The 22833-nt window shown below is 42.2% G+C and overlaps 1 pseudogene; it reads left to right on the top strand.

Annotated features, from left to right (window-relative positions):
- Nucleotides 1-1043: 1043 nt before the first annotated feature.
- LOC133369489 (5S ribosomal RNA) lies at nucleotides 1044-1162 on the top strand (annotated as a pseudogene).
- The last annotated feature ends 21671 nt before the right edge of the window (nucleotides 1163-22833 follow it).

The raw sequence follows: 22833 nt of genomic DNA, 5'->3' as shown, positions 1-22833 counted from the left end.
CAAAAACATATTCCAGAATTTTCTTCAATGTACCAGGGATATTTCAATAGTTAAGACAGTACAGCAAAGGGTTCCAGGAGTTAGTACGATTGAAAGCCACTATTTGGGAGGATAGGAGAAAAGGCATAGGTACTGAATTTTGCAGACACGTTCCCCAGTTTTCAAACCAGTACCCCCTTTTAGCATGTATATAGAAGTACTAAGACAATGTCCAGATCCATATAATTTCAGAAATCATATAGTATCAAGTCCATTTTGGCAAACTTATCCTAGCGTACACAAATTGAGGGGAAATGATAAGGGATACTTTTCCCCACTAAAAAGTGGCTGCTATTGTTGGCCCAACAGTCTAAAAATAATGATCATTGTCCCACAAAACCAGTAGTGTTCTCCTTCCCCTTCACAGACCTGGGTCAAATATGACAACTTAGCCACACAAAAAGTATTCCATAATTTGATAAATCATTCATCTAGCAAGAGGACAAGAGGTTTCTTTTTTTTTCTCCCAAGATTTCTTGTGATTTCACATTTAGAAGTAGTTAACATATTGGCCACTAATTCTGCATCAGCCTGAAAAACCATGCTTTTTAAACACCCTCACAGAATGACAAGAGAATCAAACATCAGCCTATATTTACTAACATGGAATTAACATTAAGAACTTCCTATAAAAATATTTGTTATATTGCTGAATGTGCTTCTGTCATAGAGATGTGAAGACATTGGCAAAATTCATAAGGAAAGCAGGAGTGGGAGGTCCAAGTACCTTTTTTCAAACTGAGATTTTGGAGGGGGGGCTCCTATGAAGTACTGCATCTTTTGGACTGCGTTAAATTATTTTTAAAACAAAGTTTTACTCACTCAAAATGGGTAGCATAAATATATTTATGTAAGACAATCTATAGCTTTAGAGAATGCTTGATCATGTCAGGGATGCTCATTATACAAATGGGTGTGAGAGGAGGGAGGGCATTTGTGAAAGGGCTTGCTGATGTTACACAAAGGCATTGAAGCTTTAATTTAGACTACTTATATACCACTTAGTCTATGTCCATACTACCCTGAACACACCCGATCTCGTCTGTTCTCAGAAGCTAAGCAGGGCCAGGCCTGGTTAGTACTTGGATGAGAGACCGCCTGGGAATACTGGGTGCTGTAGGCTTAGAAGAAGGCAATGGTAAACCACCTCTGAATACCTCTTATCATGAAAACCCTATGAATATATCCAAAAAAGATTCACAAGGTCGCCATAAGTCATAATCGACTTGAAGGCATATATCAACAACAAATATACTACTTAATTACAGACCCCTTTAAGCAGTGTACAAGAACTCAATACAATGAAAAAAATGAGGTAAAACTCTAAAATCAGAATTCAGTTAAACTGCCTGCTGACCTAAAAAAAAAAAAAAACTTCAGGAGGTGCCAGAAGTTCAACAGAAAGCTGGCCTGCCTGACCACAACTGGAAAGGAGTTCCATAAAATTGGGCCCACAATACTGAACGCACAGTTCTTGGGTGGATACAAGCCACAAATCCAAGCCATAGGGAGCACTAACAATGACTCCCACAAAGACCTCAGTGATCAAGCAGGGACATTAGGAATCAGGCAGTGCCTGAGATATCCTGAACCCAAGTTGTTAAAGGCCTTGTAAATTAATACAAGAACATTGATCTTGGCCGAGAAGTGTATGAGCAGCCAGTGCAAGCTTTTGATCATCAGAGTTATGTGCTGGCAATAGTCTGTCCCCAACAACCGTCTAGCCACAGTGCTTTGCACACCAGCTGGAGCATCCGGACCAGGCTTCACCCAAGTCTATTTATCTCCCCTCCCTCTGGGCTTCATGATGGAACTTCTGCCATGGTAGTAAAGCAATTGAGGACAAGAAGGTAGTCAGAAATACAGACAAACACTGAAGGTTATATCTAATTATGTAGGTTGAGCTGCATAAATATGTACAGGATTTGCCTTTGGTTCCACGGATGAGGTGATGGCATCTGACCACATTCCACTCCTATTTATCAATTCCCAAAAAAATATTGTCAATTCAGCCCACAAACTAAATCTAACAAAGGCATGTTTGCTGTCTGCTCAGTGAACAAAAAACCTTCTGTATTTGTTCAAGCTTCAATACTCTACCAGCCGCTGAACTTCTCCTTATTAAATGCCATGTTATTAATCAAGAAAGATGGACCCTTTTCAATTGCCAAGAACCAAGCAAATGACTCAAAGTTAGTAAACTGGGAAATGTTTTTATGCTGAAAGAATGGAAGGGAAATTTCTACGGAATGCAGAAGTAACTGGTGTTGTGGCATGGAAAAAGGGGGGAACACACAATTTTTCATTGATTAAGGCAAGAGAAGTGGAAAGAACAGAAATTCAACAGTAGATCCATTAACTGGATGACAAGAAACAGCTCTCATATACACTTACTAAACTGTTTTTGATTCTTTAGTACCAACATGCAGAATGATCCTTGCATTATGTTGCCAAGGAAAACCTTAAAATGCATTTATTTCATAATGTAGCTTTCTTGCATTATCATAATAGAACCATCACTGTTGTTGCAAACACTATGGGGTCTCGAACACCTAAACGCAGCCATTAAATTGGGCATTTGTTACAGAGCGGGCATGTTAAGCTTCTTGAGTGATTTGTGTTGCCTGGCGAACTCCCAGCAGAAGCAATCCATTATGCTAGATTACAAGCAGGGAAATGCAGAAGTCTCTGCTGAAAGTGGATCCCCATTGCAAACCAACACTTGAAATCCACATCTAGCAGCAGTCGACTACCCTAGGGACCAAGCCTAATGCTGAACTACCTCTCTGCAGTCAACTGCTCTGGATGGAAGTGGCATGCTTTGTTATGGCTTGAGGAAGGCTAACCAACATGGTATCCCCCTCCCCAGAAGTTGTGAGCTACAATTGGTGTCACCCCTGACCGTTGACCATTTTGGCTGAGGCTGTTGGGAGTTGTGGTCCACAACATCAGGAGAGCATTACATTGGCTACCCCTGGCTTGGAGGAAGATCTGGCTGAAGCCTATGGCTACAAAGCTAGAGCGGGCCCCAACTGAACACTTTTATCAGGGAGAGGTGCTGTCAGGACAGACATTGGAGCAGAGGTCTTCAGGCCCAGCCCTGCTGGATCAGATCAAAGGCCCATCTAACCCAGCATCCGGTTCTCACAGTGGCCAACCAGATGCCTATCTGGTGTGAGCGCAGTAGCACTTCCCCCACTTGGGATTCCCAACAACTGGAATTCAAAGTCATACTGCCCCCAACAGTGGAGCATAGTCATCATAGCTAGTAACCATAAGATCAAACAGAAGGTCCCCCAAACATAGCAGGGCTGAATTACACCTCTATAGAGCAGGTGCATAAGACCATTATATCTGGAGGGAGGCTCTACAAGACCATTAAAGTCAGAGTCTCAGCTTACCTAACTGCACCTCTGTTCCCAGAACTGAGCTCTTTTTTCCAAAAATGAAGAATTACCATTTTATGCCAACTGGCTTGACAGCTTCAATTCAGCTAATTACAGCAGCTCACTCTTCACCTTACTGTTGCAACTGAATTCACACTAATAGTATCTACTTGGTGGGGGGTGCAGGGAAGTTAGCAGTGGTAGAGGTGGATGCCTCTCTTGATTTTGGTTAGCTGCTTTGGAAACAGTCTAAGAGAGGTCTTGGTGTCCTGATCTACAATCCCTGAAGGATGCAGCAGCATAACAGGATTCCTTCAGAGCCCCAAACATACTTAAGTTTGTAGAGACAACTTGGTGAGTCTTCCTTCTTTGTTAAGGAGGTTGGATGCTCTCATCATGAGGTTCCTTTGAGGCTTATTCATACAGTTTTAATCACCATTCACAGTTTTATAGACACTTCCCCCCCACACAAGGTATATCCAGTGACCAGGATTATATTGTAAATTAGTTAGTTGGCAAACGGTTTGCATGTTACCAGCTGATGAATGCAGAAATAAAATAAAAACCTCTGTTTTGTTAAGCACAATTAAGTGTATATATTTATATTTATACCCTGCCCTTCCTCCCAAAGGAGCCCATGGCAGCAAAGCAATAAAACAATTCCCCCCTAAATCTGCATTTTCTCAGATTTCTTTGCTGCCTCTGAGGCTGTGATAATATTCTTTCTAAATCATCACCATCATCATCATTATCATCACCACCACTGCTGCCTGTTGTGTGTTGCTGCTTGCCTCTCCTCCCCCATCTCACCCATTGCCTTAAATGCATTTGGGGGCTGAGTTGGCATCTTCCGGGTGCTCCTGCAGCCAATGCATGTCTTCTCTGCCACCGCTGAGCTTATACCCAGCTGTGTGAGATCTAGTTAGGTGCAGCAGTCAGGGCTGCTTCTGGCTACTTCCTAACAAGTGGAATACATAAATACCTGTAGAATGTAGATAAATAAGAGTATGGTTCTTTGGACTAATTTCTCTTAGAGTGGAGGAACAGAAATGATCATCTCTTCCACACAGGGAACAAGAGATTCATCTTCTCTTAATGTGCCAAGTTGGGAGACCTTGTGAACTGTGACACATTGCCGAAGATGACTATGGAATCCTCACAACAAAGATGTCAGAGAACCTATTTTGTTTAGCATGGAGCCATCGCTGCTGTCTGCTGCTATAAATAAATAATCTGCAAACCACCTGTAGTCTTGTGGGTTCAAGACTGAAGGGAAGATTTCCAAAAGACTCAAGGGAAGATTTCCAAGGCTACATTTCCTTTCAAAGGAAGAATGTTTAAGCATGTACCATAAGATCTATCTTTATATATCTATTTGCAAAGTCAAAGCTAGCTTTGGATAAACTTTTAAGGCTCTTAGATGGTCACAAAGAGATGAATGGGGTATCAGGTTAAAGCACAGAACACACAGCTTTAAGGAAAAAAGGAGCAATTTTGCCAATTTGCTCCAAAAAAGTAGCAGACAAATGCAAGCTGCAGTTTGAAACCATTGTAGCTGTTGGTTGTAATTGCTGTGACATGAGTTGTTTGAAGTGAGCTCTGCCAAGCTATTGGCTCAGCTATAAGACATTATGGAATATCTAAAAACATTCCAACTGCTCATGCTGAAACACACATGACCAAGTAGATATATAATTGGACCCCCCCACAAACAAATCCCCATCCCATAAAGCAGCTGCAAGGATCTCATGTTTTTTATCAAGGCAATGGCACTGGAAGAGGGGGTGTTTAAACCTTGCCTACATGCCATTTCCCCAATCTAAGTCATCCCTAAAAACTTACTATTATACTCACAGTCTGAGGAATGGGGGGTACCTATATTGCACCTATATCGTTTTTCTCTCTGCAGGACTAACATCATCAGGTAAGGGCAAATTAGACCAGAGAAAATGGGTTAAAACACTCCTTCCTCCAAGTGTCCCTGCTCCAGTCAAGAACAGAGCCCATCGTTCTACCAGGAGATCCGATCACAGATTGTCTACATCATGTCTCTTTCAGCTAGGGAGGGGAGAGAATTTTGATTCAGTTCACATTTCAAGCTGACTTTAGCAAATTTGCATTTTTTTGAACCAAAACACAGCTATCCTCCAAAATTTTCACTTATTTGGACTTTGCAATGCAGTTTGCCAACCAACAGATGTTTACAAAAATGCATACATTGAAGGAAAGTGTGCATAAAAATGAATACATGAGTGAAAATAACATACAAAAAAGTGAGTTGTATGACAAGAAATGGTTTGCAAAACTGTATACATCAGTCAAAGCTACATACAGTGTTGGACTAAGAACCAGGTTCAAATCCTCACCCAGCCATGAAGCCCACTGGGTGACCTCAGGCCAGACACAGTCTCTCAGCCTGACGTATCTCACTGGGTCTGTGTAAGGATAAAATGGAAGTGCGGAAGGACCATGTGCACCACTTTGAGCAACTTGGCGGAAAAGTGGGATATAAATGCAATAATAATTAAATAAATACATACATTTCTGCTGCAATACCAGGATCCCAGCCTCAGCCAACCTGCTGAGCTTTTTTTTGCCACCACACCAAAGAAGACTCGGGACACAGATATGGTATAATGTTATACTTATTAAAATATAACAAATATTAAGCCTTATCCAATTTCAGCCAATTACTCGAATTTCAACTACTTCGGGCAGGTGAGGCTCAACCTAACCAGGAGAGAATACTCCCTCCCATCCTCAAGGCAAGTCAGTCACCGCGGACTGTAACTCCCCAGTCAAGGATGTGGGAAAACTTTCCCCTTCTTGTTTGTGGAGACAGGTATGTGGTTCCAACCTCCGCAGCCTGGCCCCGCCGTACAGGTGTTCACCATGATGTGCAAGCCCATCCCACAAGGACACTCCCCAGATCCCCACCAGACATTAAGCACTGATGATTCCCTAGGGAGTGCCCTTTACAGAATGTCTCATCCTCCTCAATTTTTCCCCAATTACCTCAGCTGCCCGAATTCCATGCCAGCCAGATCAAGACAACCATGACCCCCCCGGAAGGCCAATTGAATCAACCCAAGTAGTATGGAGTAGGCAAAACCAAAGGGATTCTAAAATCAGGATCCCCCCCCCAAAAAAATTCCTACTCAGCCCCATTGGCAACTAGCTGAGCCCATACTGACAAGGGAGAGGGGGTGGGTACTGCCAGGCAAAAAAGGCAAGTTCTAAGGGAGGAGCAGGCTTATAAACCTGCTAATCTCTTAATGCAATTGGTGGAAAGACAGCACCTGACCACACTCAAACATTCAGAAACCTTCCCGAGCCTTCTAGCTAGTGGGGGGTGGCAGCAAACATGCCCCCGCACAAGGCGGGAATGCCATTTTCTTTCTCTTTAATCATAATCAAGAAGCAGCAATGTGTTGGTAATGGGGATGCTAGATTGTGCACTGCAGACAAGGTGCACAGATAGAGGAGGGGGTGAGTGTTTTTAGGCCTTGGGATGATCAGGCGTGCATGTGTTTGGGCATGTGGGAGGGGGAAGGCCCTGCATTTCAGCTGCAGTATGTGGACCCCATCCTCAGCCAACCTACTGAGGTTTATAAAAATCATCATCACCTTGAAGCAACAATATGGTGGGGATGCTAGATTGCAAAGACAAAAGGGTAGATAGGGGTAGTGCTTTTAGGCCTTGGGATGATCATCAGAACTGATGACTTGGTTAGTGTGCACTTGGGGAATGAGAGTAGAGCAGAAGACAGATCAGCCCATGCAAACATCTGCAGGAGTGCATGCATTGGGCACATGGGAGCGGGGAAGCGCTCAACTGCTGCAGCATCTTGGAGAGAGAGGTTGGGGGGTTGGAATGTAGGTGGAAGAAAGGGGGGACACTGGAATACACACTTAGCCTCAGAGATGGGGAGCCAGCAACTCCTGAGCTCCCTCACTGCTCCTTGGCTCTGTCTGGGCCAAAGGCGAGATCTGGGCAGCCTCTCAAGTTGGGGGAAAAAATTTAAGGAGTGACAGCGAAGCAGGAGCCAAGAAAGGCAGGCAGGCCAGCTGCCAGGAAGGAAGGGGGGAAATAGCCTTTCCTTGCAGCCTTGCTTCTCTTTGCTCATAAAAACCCTCTCCTCTCGTTCTGAGCAATGGTGTCATCAGCAGTGGCAGTGCGAGGAGACAGGAGTTGGTGATAGTAATCTCCTCTTCTTCCTGGTAGCTCTGCCCTCAGCCTCCTTTGGTGTCTGCCACGTGTTTTATAGGCAGACACCTGCCCTCAGTGCACCTGAAAGACACTCTGGCACTTCAGCAAAAGTCCTCCCCTCTTGTTTGGCGCAAAGGGGAAGTTTCATCTGCAGGGGCAGTTGGGGGCAGACATCATCCAGGGGTGGGCAGTCCATTGTCTGGTTGCACTCTTTAATCCTTTCTACCCAGGACTGCGAGTCTTTGCACTGTCCAAGGGCAGAGAAGTGAGGAGCTGGGTGCAGGAGCTGTGCTGCAGGTGTGCTGCTTAGTGATGGCCCTGAGATGTTCCCCAAGTGGAATCTGTATCCAAATGTTGCCATGTGGAGCACTCCTGTTCAGCCTGCCAGCCATGTCTTCTGCCAGGATACTTCATTCCATCCCCCCTCACTTCCCATTCCCTATGGTCCATCAGCATTCTACACACACTGAGCATATTTGGGTGCAAGATTCCCAGCAAATGGCTGAGGATGCAGACTGCTGACAGTAGGTCTGGTCTTGCTTTTTGTTCAGCACTGTGCACACCACCTGCAGTGCAGGAAGCATCCCTCAAGAAGGCAGGTATGCTCAGTACCTTTTCTTCTACAGAATACGGCGGCGACACAGACTGCAAAGCCCTTATTTATCCCACAGTGCTCCTGATCTGCCATGCAACTAGAAAACAGTTCAGCATGAGCTGAACCAGCCACAAGTATGTGTGCCACAGCGACCGAATGCATTACATGAGTGTAATCCACAAAATTTATTTAGGTACTTTCTATAATGCTTAATATGTAAAAGTGTCTCTAAGTGGTGTACAGAACACTAAAACAAATATTACAAAAATACACAATGAAAATACAAATTAGTAATAAATACATACCATTACAAATTCCTTTCCACATCCCCACTCAACATCTCTCAGCCTCCTGACTCTCACCCAGGACTCCACTTATCCAAACATAGATCAACCCCAAACTCATGTGAGAAAGAGGGTGCCTGGAGCCTGCTGGCATCACCCTAGTCTGTCACTGTAGGGTTTATGGGCAAGCACAGAAGTCTTATGGTGCTTCCTCAGGCCACCCATAGCTGTAAAGTAACTAAATGAACCTGTGTGGCTTGCAATAGAGGACACTCCTAGATGCATCGGTACAAACTCAGCTTGACCATTAGTGAACAGGTGGACAACACAAACCAGGCCTTCACAATGGGCAGAAACAGATATACGCATCTCAGCTTATGAAGCTGAGACATGCACATGCCTTGCACCCTTGCACCTCGTCTTCACACTGCCCTTTCTCTCCCCCTTTCACAACACACCATGACCAAATATTTTCTGGATTAATTACCCATAGTTTCTAAGATTCAATTCAGACCCTGATTCAACACCTAAGCAGGCAAGAAAAACAGGAGGCCTATCAAGACTCTGGCCCCATGCCCAATTGATTGGCAGTTTTCACTTTTGTAGGTCACTAGTTGTGCAGGCTGGATGTAAACAAAGCAGTGGATTCTCACAGGTATTCAGGTTGTTCAAAATTCCATCCTACAGAGTGGGGTCGCAACATTCCAGCTACTTATCCCTTGGTTTTAAGTTTAATTCAAGCATCACCAAATTGAAGGGCATCCAGTTAAGCTGTCTTCCTTCCAGCAGAAAGTTCCCTGTTCCCAATTCATGTTCATTCCGTCTTTAATTCCAGTATAGGATTAACAAGGTACAGCATATCACTGTCAATTTAATTCATGCATAATTAGCATCTACCCAGGCTTCAGTCCCCTGACAAGACAGTCTAAAATATCTCTTTCTTGAACCAAGGACATTAGGAATCCACCATTTTTTATATTTTGTTTGTCTGCTGCCATGACTCTTGGATTGACATGGGGAGGGTTTGAGATCTGCTTCGTCTCCATCTCATTTTCAGGAGAGCAGCCCAGCCCAGCATAAGAGAGCATTGTGCAAGCATTTTTACAGCACCATGTTTTGCTTTACAGAGTGAGCATAAATGAGAAGACACTAAGTTAAGCTCTGACAGCCAGTGCTGGATATGTCTACTTGGCCTATAAATAAGCAGTGATCACCTCCATTTTATTGAGCTCATTTTCTAGGCAAGCAAAGACCACAAGATTCTCCTGCAAATTTTCCCTTTACACTCACAAGCGGTGCTGGTAGCGTCAAGCGTGACAGATTTATAGCCTATTCATTCATGGGAACAAAAAATCCTGCCAGGGCTGGCCGTGGAACACACCACTGCAGTTAGTTCGTAAGAGAACAGCAGCAATACCTCACTACCTTATTCAGCACTCTCTAGCAGACACTATATTGGGAGATAATAAATGCCCCATATTGTTTGTATTTCCTGAGTAATATCTAAGAACATTGTCCACATTACAGCTGTGGAAATGCTGCCAGAATTAGAAAGGATTCGTCAGGACTCTCCCCCTACCAAGGGCCAATTTGCACATGATGCAGAGGCATGCCTTGGAGCCTATCAAGGCAGCCCAACATGTATTTATTTAGTTTATAAGAAGATTTAGAAACCCCCAACACATTTTAAAATAAAGTATCATGGCAGTGTACAACAAAATCGTTCACCCATCATAGAAACAGAGCAAATGTCCAGGCCATCATAAAATTAATTCTCTGAAAATGTGTGGTGAAACAGAAATGTTTTCAGCAAAAGAGGAAATATCAGAATTGTTGGTACCAATCTGATTTCAATAGGGCCCAAATTGCTGGTGCCGCTGAGCCTTGGAACAGGCAGGAGGCCTTCTCCAGATGATCACAGTGATCTGGCTGATGTATAAGAGACAAGTCAGTCCTTCAGGTAACCTGGTCTTAGGCCATTTAGGGCTTTATACATTAATACCTTGACTTTAGCTTAGTAATACTGGCAGTCTCTGCAGAGCTTTCAGCACCTGCAGAATCTGTCCAGGGTTCTGGAGGGATGCTTTCCTACCAGAATTAGTTACCTTACCTGCCTGTATTTCCTGAAATTGGTTGTTTTGGTTTACAGTTACTCCAGTTTGCTATATATTTAATATAAGCATTCTGCATCCACACCGTGCACCAAAAGCACATTCAACACACATTTAAAGCATATGACTTCCCCTAAAGAATCCTAGGAACTGTGGTTTTCCCCTCCCGGAGCTACAAATTCCCAGCACCCTTAACAAACTACAGCTCCCATGATTCTTTTGGGAAGGTCATGTGCTTTAAATGTGTGTTGGGTGTGCTTTAAGTGTGTGGTGTGGACCTGCTTAATGTTTTGCCTTATGAGTCTTCTTTGTGAGTGTAGGGTCAAAACAGCATACCTTCCTTGGTTGTAGGTGACACACCTGTTTTGAGAGAGAACAGGTAATTATACCTTCTTTGGTTTCTATAAGTATTTTTATTACTATTTTTTAAAAGAAAATAGTTCATACAAAATTATGATCGGTTTCCCATTTGATCAGATGACCTTTTAAAATCAAAATGTGCATAAGGGGAAAAAGCACTGCTATCTAATTGTTTAACGAAATGCAGTTGTCCTCCGCCAACAAAAAATGTTATATATTTCTCTGTGACATATGAATGATAGAAGAACGTGTATATTTCCTTCCTTCAGTGCAATTTCCTTGCACTGGTCACTTTAAGGCAAGAAACGCTGCTTCAAAAAGGACATCAGTTACTGTAACTACATGCTTTGGAAATCAATCAGTTTTTTATTGTGGTACAGCTAATAATGCTGCTGGAGCAGCAATTTAAGTTTTTTCCAGTTTAATAATCCTTGCTAATTGAAAGTAGCAGATTAAAAAGATACTAAGCAGTACCAGAGGTTTATAGGTTGTTGCTATGGTAGAGGAGAGTATCCAAATCATCACATACATACAAATCACTATTTCTTCACATATATTGGAAGCCCCCAACCCACACAGCAAACCCTGTGTGGGAGACAATGCTTGGTCCCACTCCATCACACCATTCATCACATACTTCCAAAGGTCATACCTTTCGGATTGTAAGCAGCAATCTGAGATGAGCCAGGAGACATGAGACTAGTAATCAGAACCAATGGGAGCCAGGAGCAAAGAACGAACAAAGATCTAATGACACACTAGAGCTCAAGAAGATCTTGTTGCTCAGGCAGCAAATGGAACAGGAAGCCCTCTTATACTCTTTTCAGTCCAGCAGGATCCAATGGGCAGCCTGGGTGGGCAGAGATGGTCCAGGGCAGGAAGGTGCTTCACTGAGAAACAGCCACTTGCAGTTCAATGGCTTACCACATGGGGCAGCTGGCCACAGACCTCAGCAACTTCTGGCAAACAACCCATGATGCCCAAAACACTATCAGCTCAGCAACTGCCTTGTACTCAAGCCACTTCTGTTAGCATCATTGAAAAGAAAGACCCCTTTGCAGCTTCATGTAGTAAACCCTTAACATACCTTAAACATTTGTCCCATTGGTTATTATTTATAATTATTATTTATTCGATTTATATCCCACCCTTCCTCCTAGTAGAAACCCAGGGTGGCAAACAAAAGCACCAAAAACACTCTAAAACATCATAAAAGACTTTAAAATATATTAAAACAAAACATCCTTAAACACATATTGAAACAAAACATCTAGTAGCCAAAGTTATTGCCAGGATGACAGCAGCCTTCAATTTCTTCTTAGATGCATGGAAGTGGCCCTCCCCTTTCATGTGTTCATTAGTCACATCTCTGGCAGTTGCATATTTGGCAGTCATGTGAAAGAGGCCGTGCAAATATGCATGGCGGACTTTGAAACAGAATTTTATAGTTTGATTTTCATCCTTTTGCCTGGCTTGATTTCTTTCAACTCATCTTGAAGGCTTTGACAGCACGAAGGAGGCCAATATTTTAAATTAGACAAAACAAAAAAAGTTGATGTGTAAAGAGCTCCCCGAGGGCCCCTCCCCCCCAACCTCCATCAGTTTCAGCCAGTATAGCCAATGGTCAGGAGTAGGGATGGGTGAGAATTTTGATTCAGTTCGCACTTCAAGCAGAATTTATCAGATTCGCACTTTCTGAAACTATATGAGAACTGACACACAGCCATCCTTTGAAATTTGCATATATTAGAATTTTGGGATGCAGTTTGCAACTAAACAATATTTACAAAAATGTGTATATTAGGGGAAAGTGTGCATAAAAATGAATATATGAGTGAAAATAACATGCAAAAAGGCATGATATGATGAGAAATGGCTCACACAAATGTGTACCTTTGTCAAAACTGCTTACAAAAATGTGTTTATTTGGAGAAATTCTCACTAAAATGGTAGAGAATGTTCATGAGGATTTCTTTTTTTAAAAAAATTGCAGATTGTTGCCAACATGTAGCGGACTGAATTTAGCATTTAGAAAAGTGAGATACTGAGAGAACCAAAATTGACAGATCTTTCCATCCCTAGCCTGGAGAGCACCACATTGGCTCCCCCTCGTCTAGAACATATCATAACAAGGGCCCTGCTTGATCAGACTGAACGGTCCATCTAGTACAGCATCCTAATTCCCACAGCAGCCAGCCAAATATTGCCAAATAAAGCCTGGTAGCAGGGCCTGAGTAGCTCAGTGGTAGAGCATCTGTTTTGCATGCTGAAGGTCCCTGGTTCAATCCCTGGCATCTCCAGGTACAGCTAGGAGAGAATCCTGTCTAAAATCCTGAAGAGCTGCTTCCAGTCACTGTAGACAATACTGAGCTAGATGGACCAATGGCCTGACACAGTATAAGACAGCTTCCTATCTTCCTAAAAGACTTCAGAACATGAATAATAGAGATGCAGCTACTACTAAGCCAACAGCCATCCCCTGCTGAACACCACAGCAACCAGTAATCAGTAGTATGCCTGCTTCAGGATCTGAATGTGCTATTTTGCTGTGATGACTACCAGCCGTGGATAGTCCCATCCTTCCTCCATGAATTTATCTCAAAGCCTTGCAAAAGCCCCTTGCAAAAGCCCCTTGCCCCATCTCCTGTCATCGAATTCCATCAATTAATTACACATTGTGCAACTTTCTACTTAAAACTCTTCTGTTTAGCACATTTTCCAAAATGTTCCCGTTACAGAGAGGCACTTAAAACAAAGCCAGAATTATTGTCTTACACAACATTGAGCTAGGGATATATTGTTCCCGCATTGTTTTCATCACTGCTTCAAAGGCAAGCAGTCTTTTGAAAATTACTCCCAATAGCTCCATTTAATCGCCATGTTTTCTGACAATGCTGGGAAAAAATTGCTTCTGTTAATCTACCTTGTTAAAATTGGAATCTTGTTTGCTCCAAACATCAGCCTCTCCTTCATCATGTTGCCTTAAGATTGCCGTCCTACTGTAACAGGGCAGGCATCTTTGGAGAGCTGCCAAGGCCCACATTTCTGCAGGGGCCCCCGCTGTCAACACCTGGGGTTCGGGGACTGACATTGAGAAAATGGCACAAGGGAAAGGATTAAATATAGAATTGATACTCTGATCAACATTAGAGATAATATTCCCTCCCCCATTTACAGCTGCAGTAAAGTAAAAAAAAAAAAAAAAAGAGCCAAAAGATCCATCCGTGGTGGTTTGGCCCCAGTGATGTAGTGGAGCAGAAGTGGCGGCAGGTGCGCAGTTCTGGGACTTTTGTGGGGGGGGAGCAATGACATCATCAGCCAGAGTAATGCCATATTCAGTACATTACCATTGAGATGTTCACACTTTTGCTTTTTTCAAACGAACATTCTCTAAATATGTGTACTTCCTGGCCCAAATGACTGATTTTCTAATATCCGCATGCCACTCTCCTTGGGAAGGTAACATCATCGCTTTCTCTTCTGTAAAAGGTGAAGGGTCAACCTATAAACACCTAGAAATATGAAACCACCTAAATAATGCAACATTCACAACTGCACATGGAAAAATGCTTCAAATCTCAAACATAAAGTTGGCGGACATTCATTTGACAAAATCTGAGGGCCCACTTTTCAGAGCAATCTGAAACCCAGTTCAGTATCCTATATTACCCTAAACAACAGTCTTTAATTAATACCCACTGTATTAAGAGAAGAAAAAGCCACTAAAAGGTTAATGTATCTAGGCCTAGTTAAGGGGCTTTCCTAAGGTGCCATCTCGTTAAGGGACCTTCCTGAGTTATGAGTTTAGTTTCTCTTTCCTCTTTTTTCCCTTGCTTTTGTTGTACCAGCAATAGTTGATGTTACAAAGTACAGAATCTGTTTAAACTTTATAACTGTAGCCTATCTTCCTTGGAGTGAGACAAGAACCTACTTTGCAATGCTTCTTCCAGTCAATGGTAATTATGGTGGAATGACCTGGCCAGCACTAATGGAGAGGCTGACACCAGATTTCCTAAATGATAGATTCATTTCTGGCATTCATATACATTATACAGGATTACTTACATCTTTGAAGTTTATCCAATTACTAAATGACAATAGAACATTCTATTCAGAAGTAAAGCTACAAGAGGCAATTTGTCAGCAGCAACATGGTTCATTTGTGGATGAAAACTTGGGCAAGTGATCCAGGCAAACAGGCCTAGCGCCAGTGGGTGGCCAGTTTGGGCACTGGCCAAGGGCCCCTGCTGCTGGGGCTGGGCAGGTGTAGCTCCCACTCCATGATCCATGCTACCATCCATGCTACCATCTGCTGGTGCAGATCATGGAGTGCAGCCACCCTCCCAGGCAACACCTTCCTCCGCCGCTGACACAGGCTGTCCACTCAGCTTCCTTGGGGCTGTGCAACTTTCTTGGGTGATGGCAGACATATGTGCCCAGAGCCCTAATCTTCTGATGCAGCCAAGCCTATTTAAGCCCCCTACACAGCAGCGATAGTGGTGCCACTGCTGCCTTTGAGGTCCCCTGCAGTCTGGTGCCAGCCCTGCAGGCAGAGTAAGTATAGAAATGAGAGACAAGGTTTGGAAAAGAACAAAACATTAAGCTTACTGGGACGGTGAACACATGGGTAGCTGCAACACAAGAACACAAGAAGCTGCCTTATACTGACTCAGACCATTGCTCCCTTTAGCTAAATATTGTCCGCTCTGACTGGCAGCAGCTATCCAGTATTGAAATCTGTTTTCTCTCCCACCCCTATCTGGAGACATGTTGGGGATTGAAATTGGGACCTTCTGCATGCAAAGCAGATGCTTTACCACTGAACTACAACCCTTCCCCTCTAGCAACATAGCTAGATACCCTACTTTACAGACAACAGTTCCCTAATTCAAGGGCTGTCAAAGGATAGGCCTGTATTTTGGTGTTCTTAAACCATGAGTCCCCTGATGTTGTTGGACTACAACTCCCATCATCCCTGACCATTGGCTAAGCTGGCTGGGAATGATGGGGATTGTAGTCCAACCATATCCAGGGACTCAAGGCTGAAGAAGGCTGCTCTGTTTGAAGACATCCTCTATCTGAAGACCTGTCTAGTTTAAGGAGAAAGACAGCAGTGAACTTGATGATGCCTATCAACACTTAGCACTTGACCAGCAGACTGAGCAGGCGCCCAGATCACCTGGACATGCTTCTAGAGTTGCGGCCGAGGGTTGAAATAATACACAGACACAGTCAGCTGGGTTGAAGAAAGGGCCACTGTATTAAACTTCAAACAAACCCCTTCAACTAAACCTGCAGAGGGAAAACGTAAGTGCGGGAACTGCCTATAAGCAAGCAGTTGCAATGCAGCGATCAGGCAACCAGCCCCTCCAGGAACAAGGGCAAGCTGTTGTGCTTACCCCTTACCCCTGCCACACCCTGTAGATGAGCAAAGGGGTCTTTCCATGTCACCACCCCCTGGGGCCCTTCAACTCCGGGTGGATAAGGTAAATAGTCCATATCCTGCCCCCAGGCCCTACAGCCCTGAATTGCAGGCCTCCTGGGCCCCCAATCACCTCCAAAGGTTCCTAAGAGGGCCACCTAGCTGTCCTTAGCTAGCCTTCCCTTCCCGCATCTTGCCACACAAGTGACCAGACAGCCTAAACCAACTCGGGGAATTAACCCTAACATTGTTGAATTAGCCAAATTAGCCAAAATAACCTAGGAACCATGGCGCTCCCTAACCCAGTTCCATCGAACCACCACAGTGTGGAGTAGGCAAAAAACCTGCTGGCCAATGAGGATAAAAATTCCTACTTGGCCCCAAAGTGACCAAGATCACACCAGAGCAACGGGAGGGTGGGGTGGGTGACGCATGCCAAGAGGAGGCTTAGGGGGCAGCATGGGCTTAAATAAGCCCCAATGCCCCACCCCCACACAGTCACGCCACACACACACTCCACATGTGCTGCACAACTGCTGCCCTCCTCCAAAATGCCGGCCGGGGCTTCACCCTCTGGCCGCAACTACACCCCACCCGCTCAAGCTGTGCTCAGGCGAGCGGAGCGGAACATATACACTCACTATGGTAAGATTAGAGCCAGTGTGGCGTAGTGGTTAAGGTGTTGGACTACGACCTGGGAGACCAGGGTTCGAATCCCCACATAGCCATGAAGCTCACTGGGTGACCTTGCGCCAGTCACTGCCTCATGAAAACCCTATTCACAGGGTCGCCATAACTCGGAATCGACTTGAAGGGAGTACATTTACATTTTATGGTAAGATGTATTTCTGTTTTAGTCATTCCTCATAACTATGCGTATCAATTAGCATATAAAAATTTATCTTCTTTTGCCCTATTGTTGTGTTTCCTCTTTTGGGTGGATGGGTAAGTGGGCATCCTGTGAATAAGTGCTGGCAAGCTTGAGGCGGACAACAGCTGTGGTGCTGAGGCTGATCCAGCCCAAATTCTGAAATAAGACAGCAGGCAGGCCGACAGGCAGACAAGCAGATACTGAAGCTTTCAGAACTGAGAGGGGAGCAGACAAAACAGGCTTCCCAGGAGCAGAGATGGAAGGATCTATCGATTTTGTTTGTCTCCGTTTCTCTTTTTTCCAGTCTTAAATTCAGTTCTCCACATTTCTGCAGCAATCTGCGAGTTTTAAAAAAATCTCCGTGAAAATCCTCCATCATCTTAGCGCTGATTTCTCCTGATGCACACATTTCCATATGCAGTTCTCAAGCGTGTGCACATTTCTGCAAGTGCTTTCTCCTAACATCATGCGTGCTTGCATGTTATTTTCCCTAATGTGTTCATTTTCATGCACACTTTCCCCTAATAGATATATTTTTGTAAACGTTGGTTGGTTGGAGAACTGCACCACAAAATTCAAATAAGTGCGAATGTTGAAGGGTGGCTCTGTTTTTGTTCTCACATTGTTGCGGAAAGTGTGGATTTGATTAAATGCAAACTGAATTGAATTTCTCCGCTATCCCTACCCTGGAGTAAAGCTACAAAACAACCCAGGCAAAACAAGCCATCGCCCAGGCAAAGAACCAGGGTTGACACGGAAGCATTTGTAGCTCAGGTCAGGCCAGCCAATGGACTCTCCAGAGGATGGAGCCATTCTGTGACCTGGAAGGACAATATTGCCGCCTTCTCCTTCCACAGCTGCCTTGAGCGGTTGAGTGTACTGAGTTACCAATATAAAGAAGAATCCCAGGTCAAGTTCTAGTATATTCTGGTAGTGACGATGAGGGCTGCTCTTTTCTTTTCCTAAACTCAAAGGGCTGTATCCAATATTAGTCAGACTCGGAGTAAACTCCTTGAAATTGATGGGCATGATTAACTTAGGGACATTGATTTCCTTGTGTCTGCTCTTCAGTAGATCTCAGCTGGCGACAACCCAAATACATTCAGCTCATTGGTAACAAAAATTAAGAGGTCCTGCCTTCTCTGCTAGAATTGCCCCGACACTTAGGGGTCACATACAAATGATATGCTCAAAGGATGTTACCAATCTGCCACACCCCTCCCATGAAAAAATCAATTTGCACCAGCCCCGAGGCTTCAGATCTCACTTTCTGCTCCTAGAAAACACATTGTCACCATACCACTAGGCTTTCCTTTTGTTCTTTTGTTTCTAACTGTAAAACTTGCTGTCAGAACTGCATCTTGTGACTAATACTGCCCTTATCTCACAGGGAGATACCAATTATTTTGCAAAGCAAACATTCCAAAGGACAATCTTCATAAAGCTCCAATGTTCATGTTGCAATTAAAATTTTGCATTATTGATGAAACGCACGCATGCAGCATCTTTTTCAATGATTCATTAAATCCCATTCGACCGGCCCTGTTAACGGGGCTGCTATCCCATGTGTGGGGACAAAATTGCAAGACAGAGAAGAAGGGAGTTTAAAGCTACAGTATTGAATATACTGGTCTGTTCAGTGGCTTTTGAATTGCCCTTGAATTTTCAGTTCATAGGGACATATATATATATATATATATATATATATATATATATATATATATAGTTTATTAGAACAGTCTTCTCTGAGTAGCACCATTTCTACATTTCATAATTTAAAAAATAAATAAATAAGAAAGTATTTTAACAAGTTAAAGAACAACAGGAAGGTTTTCAACTGACTGAAGGTATTCCAGGATGGATCAAATGAATATTTTATTTCTTCTTTTAAAATAATATTTTTATTGGGCTTTCCCCAAAGAAATAAAATAAGTACAAAATAAACATGACAATGGCTGCTTGCAGATATGGGGCTTATTGTGTGAGTTTAACATATTAAAATGTTAGCACTTCTGTCCCAATTTCTAACATTCCTTTCACACTGCAGTACCTGTTGCGTTAAGGAACTGTGACTTTTTCAGCAGATATACCGGCATTTCACATAAATGTCTTTCACATGGCTGCAATGGACAAAGTCTTGTTTTTGTCCCTCACCTGTTATACACATGTGCAATGTAGTTCCCCACTGTGTAAGAGATCTAAGATGTTGTCCCATCACCATGCAACCCCTCCCCCTTTAGCATCTGACATATAGGGCTTAGGAGACAGAAATGAAGCAGGAGAAATTGAATTCTGTGAAGCCAATAATTTGTTCCTTGCAAACACATTTTTTGAGTAACCAAAAAGACTACTGTGCATGTGGACATCACCAAATGGTCAATATAGGAATCAAATCGATTATATAATTGGCAGCAGAAGATTGAGAAGTCCCATACTTTCTGCTAAAACAAGACCAGGAGCAGACTAATGTACAGATCATGAACTGGTAATATGGAAATTCAGACAAAAAGTAAAGAAGAACAATCAAGTAATCATAATGCCAAAATACAATTTAAATAACATTCCAGAAGAATATCAAGATCAAATAAGGAACAGGTTTGTGGCTTTAAACTTAGTTGATAGAGAACCAGAAAACTATGGATTAAAGTCAGAGACGTTATCAGGGAAGAATGCAAAAAGACAATACCTCTAGTTAAAAAGAGAGAAAGACCTCAATGGATGACTGACGAAATGCTTAAAATGAGTAGAGAAGGAAAGCAAAAGCAAAAGGAGAGAGAAACACGGTCAGAACCCTAAATATAATACAGCAACTAGTACATAGGAACAAAGAGAATTATTATAATAGTTATTGTAGAAATAGAAGACAACAAAAAATGTGGAACAAGAGCCCTATTTCAAAAGATTGGAGAAATTAATGAGAAATTTAAAGCAAGAGTAGGGATGTTGAATAATCAACAGGGGAACACACTGACTGACCAAGATAAAATAAAAGGAAGATGGAAGCAATACACTGAAGAACCCTATAAAGGAGATGCAAGGATGACAGATTCATTCACGGAGGAACCGTATGATGAAGAACCAGAAATCTTAGAATGTGAGGTGAAAGCTGCTCTTAGAACACTTGGAAGAAACAAATCACCAGGAACAGATGGCATACCAACAGAGTTGCTACAAGTTACTGAGACTGAATCTGTCCAAATTTTGACAAAAATGTGTCCACAAATATGAAAACCAAACAATGGCCCACAGACTGGAAGAGTTCAATCTGTTTCCCAGTTCCAACGAAAGGGGATCCCAGGGAATGAAGTAATTATCAAACTATTGCCTTAAGGACTTCCGGGAAGGGTGACTTCGCTTGTGCCTGCTTTTGAGACGGGCTCCCGCCTCAGAAGAAGCTTATCCAGATATAAATCAGTCAGAACATTTTTTTTTTGACTGATGAAATTTCTCCCGGGCAGGGAGAAACGTAGAGATCAACCTCAAAAGCCTGTTTTTGTTGGGAGGACTGGATTTCATTAATTTATGAGAAAAGGTCCAGCCAGCAATGCCGGACGGACTTCCGAACAAGCTCTATCTGATTAATGCGATACGTTTATCTTTTCTTCAAAGAGAAAATGGACTAACAGGCAAGCACTCTTCTTTCTATATATTTTTTTTACTTGGTTTAAATTGTCGCAGCAAAAAGAGATTTGTCAAATGAATCAGCTTTAAAGAACTTCTGGGTGAGCTATAACTCTTCTCTGTTATTCACGAAATTAACAGCTTATCTCTGTTTCTATTGCAAAAAGCTGTCCTGGAAGTGCATTCTAAAGATATAAACAGAAGAGGGATTTCTATTCCGAGGAGAAAAAAATAAAAAATATGAACTTTGGAACATTATATTGTCTGGGACTATTCTCTTTTTGGTCTATTTTATTTTGACGAATCTGCTTCTTCACGACGCCACTAACTGTTTTGATGCTGGGAACTAAATTTGTTTTGTATTCTTGAACATAGAGAGATAAGGCAGGCTGCTCTGTTTATACTGTGATGTCATCAAGCCTGGAATATTAACCCAATTGTTGCTGAAATAAGAAGTGGTTCTTCTTTATTTTTGTTTTGTTTTGTTTTGGTGGTTTTAAAAATGGCAATCAAGAAAGTGGCTGAGAATCTGGAAGTAATTATGTTTCAGAAAATAATGGATGAGATTGAGATAACGAAACAAACCCTGCGACAGGGCAGTAAGGAGCTGAAAATTGAACTGAGCAAAATGACGCAGGAGCTTAAAGAAACAGGGGATCCTGTGAGAGAGGAGAATGAGATCAGAGATGAGAAAAGAAAAAATAAAGGGAAGATACAAGCCCTGGAGATTGGAACAAATGTGGAATTGGAAAAAGATCTGGAGTTTATGGATATTAGAAATAAAATCTACTGTTTGGAATTTAATGTTATCTCTGAAGAAATTAATGAAGATATTAGAGATAAAGTTATCAATGGCTTGGATAATTTTCTGGACTGGAATGACGTGATGGAGCTTGATATAGAGAAAATCTATGGAATTAACTGCAGCCATGTGACAATGGAAAAACTCTCAAGAGATGAGCCAGTGCATTTTGTAAAAAAGAAGAACAGAGATATGACTTTACAACAATATTTCAGCAACTTATTCAGAATCGATGGCAAGAAAATATTTGGGATAGAGGAAATTCCCATCAGACTCTTATTATATGACTATGGCTATGACAGCAAGATTATTATGGAATACTGATAATGGAAGATTGGACACTGAAATTACTGGACTTAACAGGACTATTGAAGATGGAAGATGGAATTAATATGGATAATGGAATAATGGCTATTGAAATTATTGGACTTAACAGATTTGATGAGATGGATTAATCGATATGTTTATTTGGAGAAAAATTGATAGATATATTTCTTAAAGAATTGAAACCTCTCTTTGACTTTTTGTGGAAAGAATAAAGTAATGTCTATGAGATTTGATGATTAATTAAGATGACTACCGGAGGAAAGTGATTTTATAATATAATTTAAGAGACAGGATTGTTATATATTGTAGACCTATAACTGATCTGCGACAAATGGGAAGTCAACATTTTATTTTTTTGTTTAATCATTTTTGTTTTGTTTTGTTTTTTGTCTTTGAATGTTTTATGATTTTGTTTTGTTTGTTTTATGAAAATTTGAATAAAAATTATTGTAAAAAAAAAAAAAACTATTACCTTAATATCCCATGGAAGTAAAGTAATGCTCAAGATTCTACAACAAAGGCTGTAAGCAGGACCGATCCCAAAGGACAGCCAGGTCGGGCATTATCCAATGTATGTTTGCGATATGAGTGAAAATAACATACAAAAATGCATTATATGATGAGAAATGGCATGCAAAAATGTGTTTAGTAGGAGAAATTCTAACTAAAATGCTGGAGAATTTTCATGAGGATTTTCTTTTATAAAAATCTCAAATTGATGCAGAAATGTGAAGAACTGAATTTAAGATTGGAAAAAAGGGAAATTAAGAGAACCGAAATTGATAGATCTTTCCATCCCTACCCA

This window comes from Rhineura floridana, chromosome 13, assembly GCF_030035675.1.
Source record: "Rhineura floridana isolate rRhiFlo1 chromosome 13, rRhiFlo1.hap2, whole genome shotgun sequence".
Taxonomy (NCBI): Eukaryota; Metazoa; Chordata; class Lepidosauria; order Squamata; family Rhineuridae; genus Rhineura; species Rhineura floridana.
This window is presented reverse-complemented; position numbering and strand designations above follow the sequence as displayed.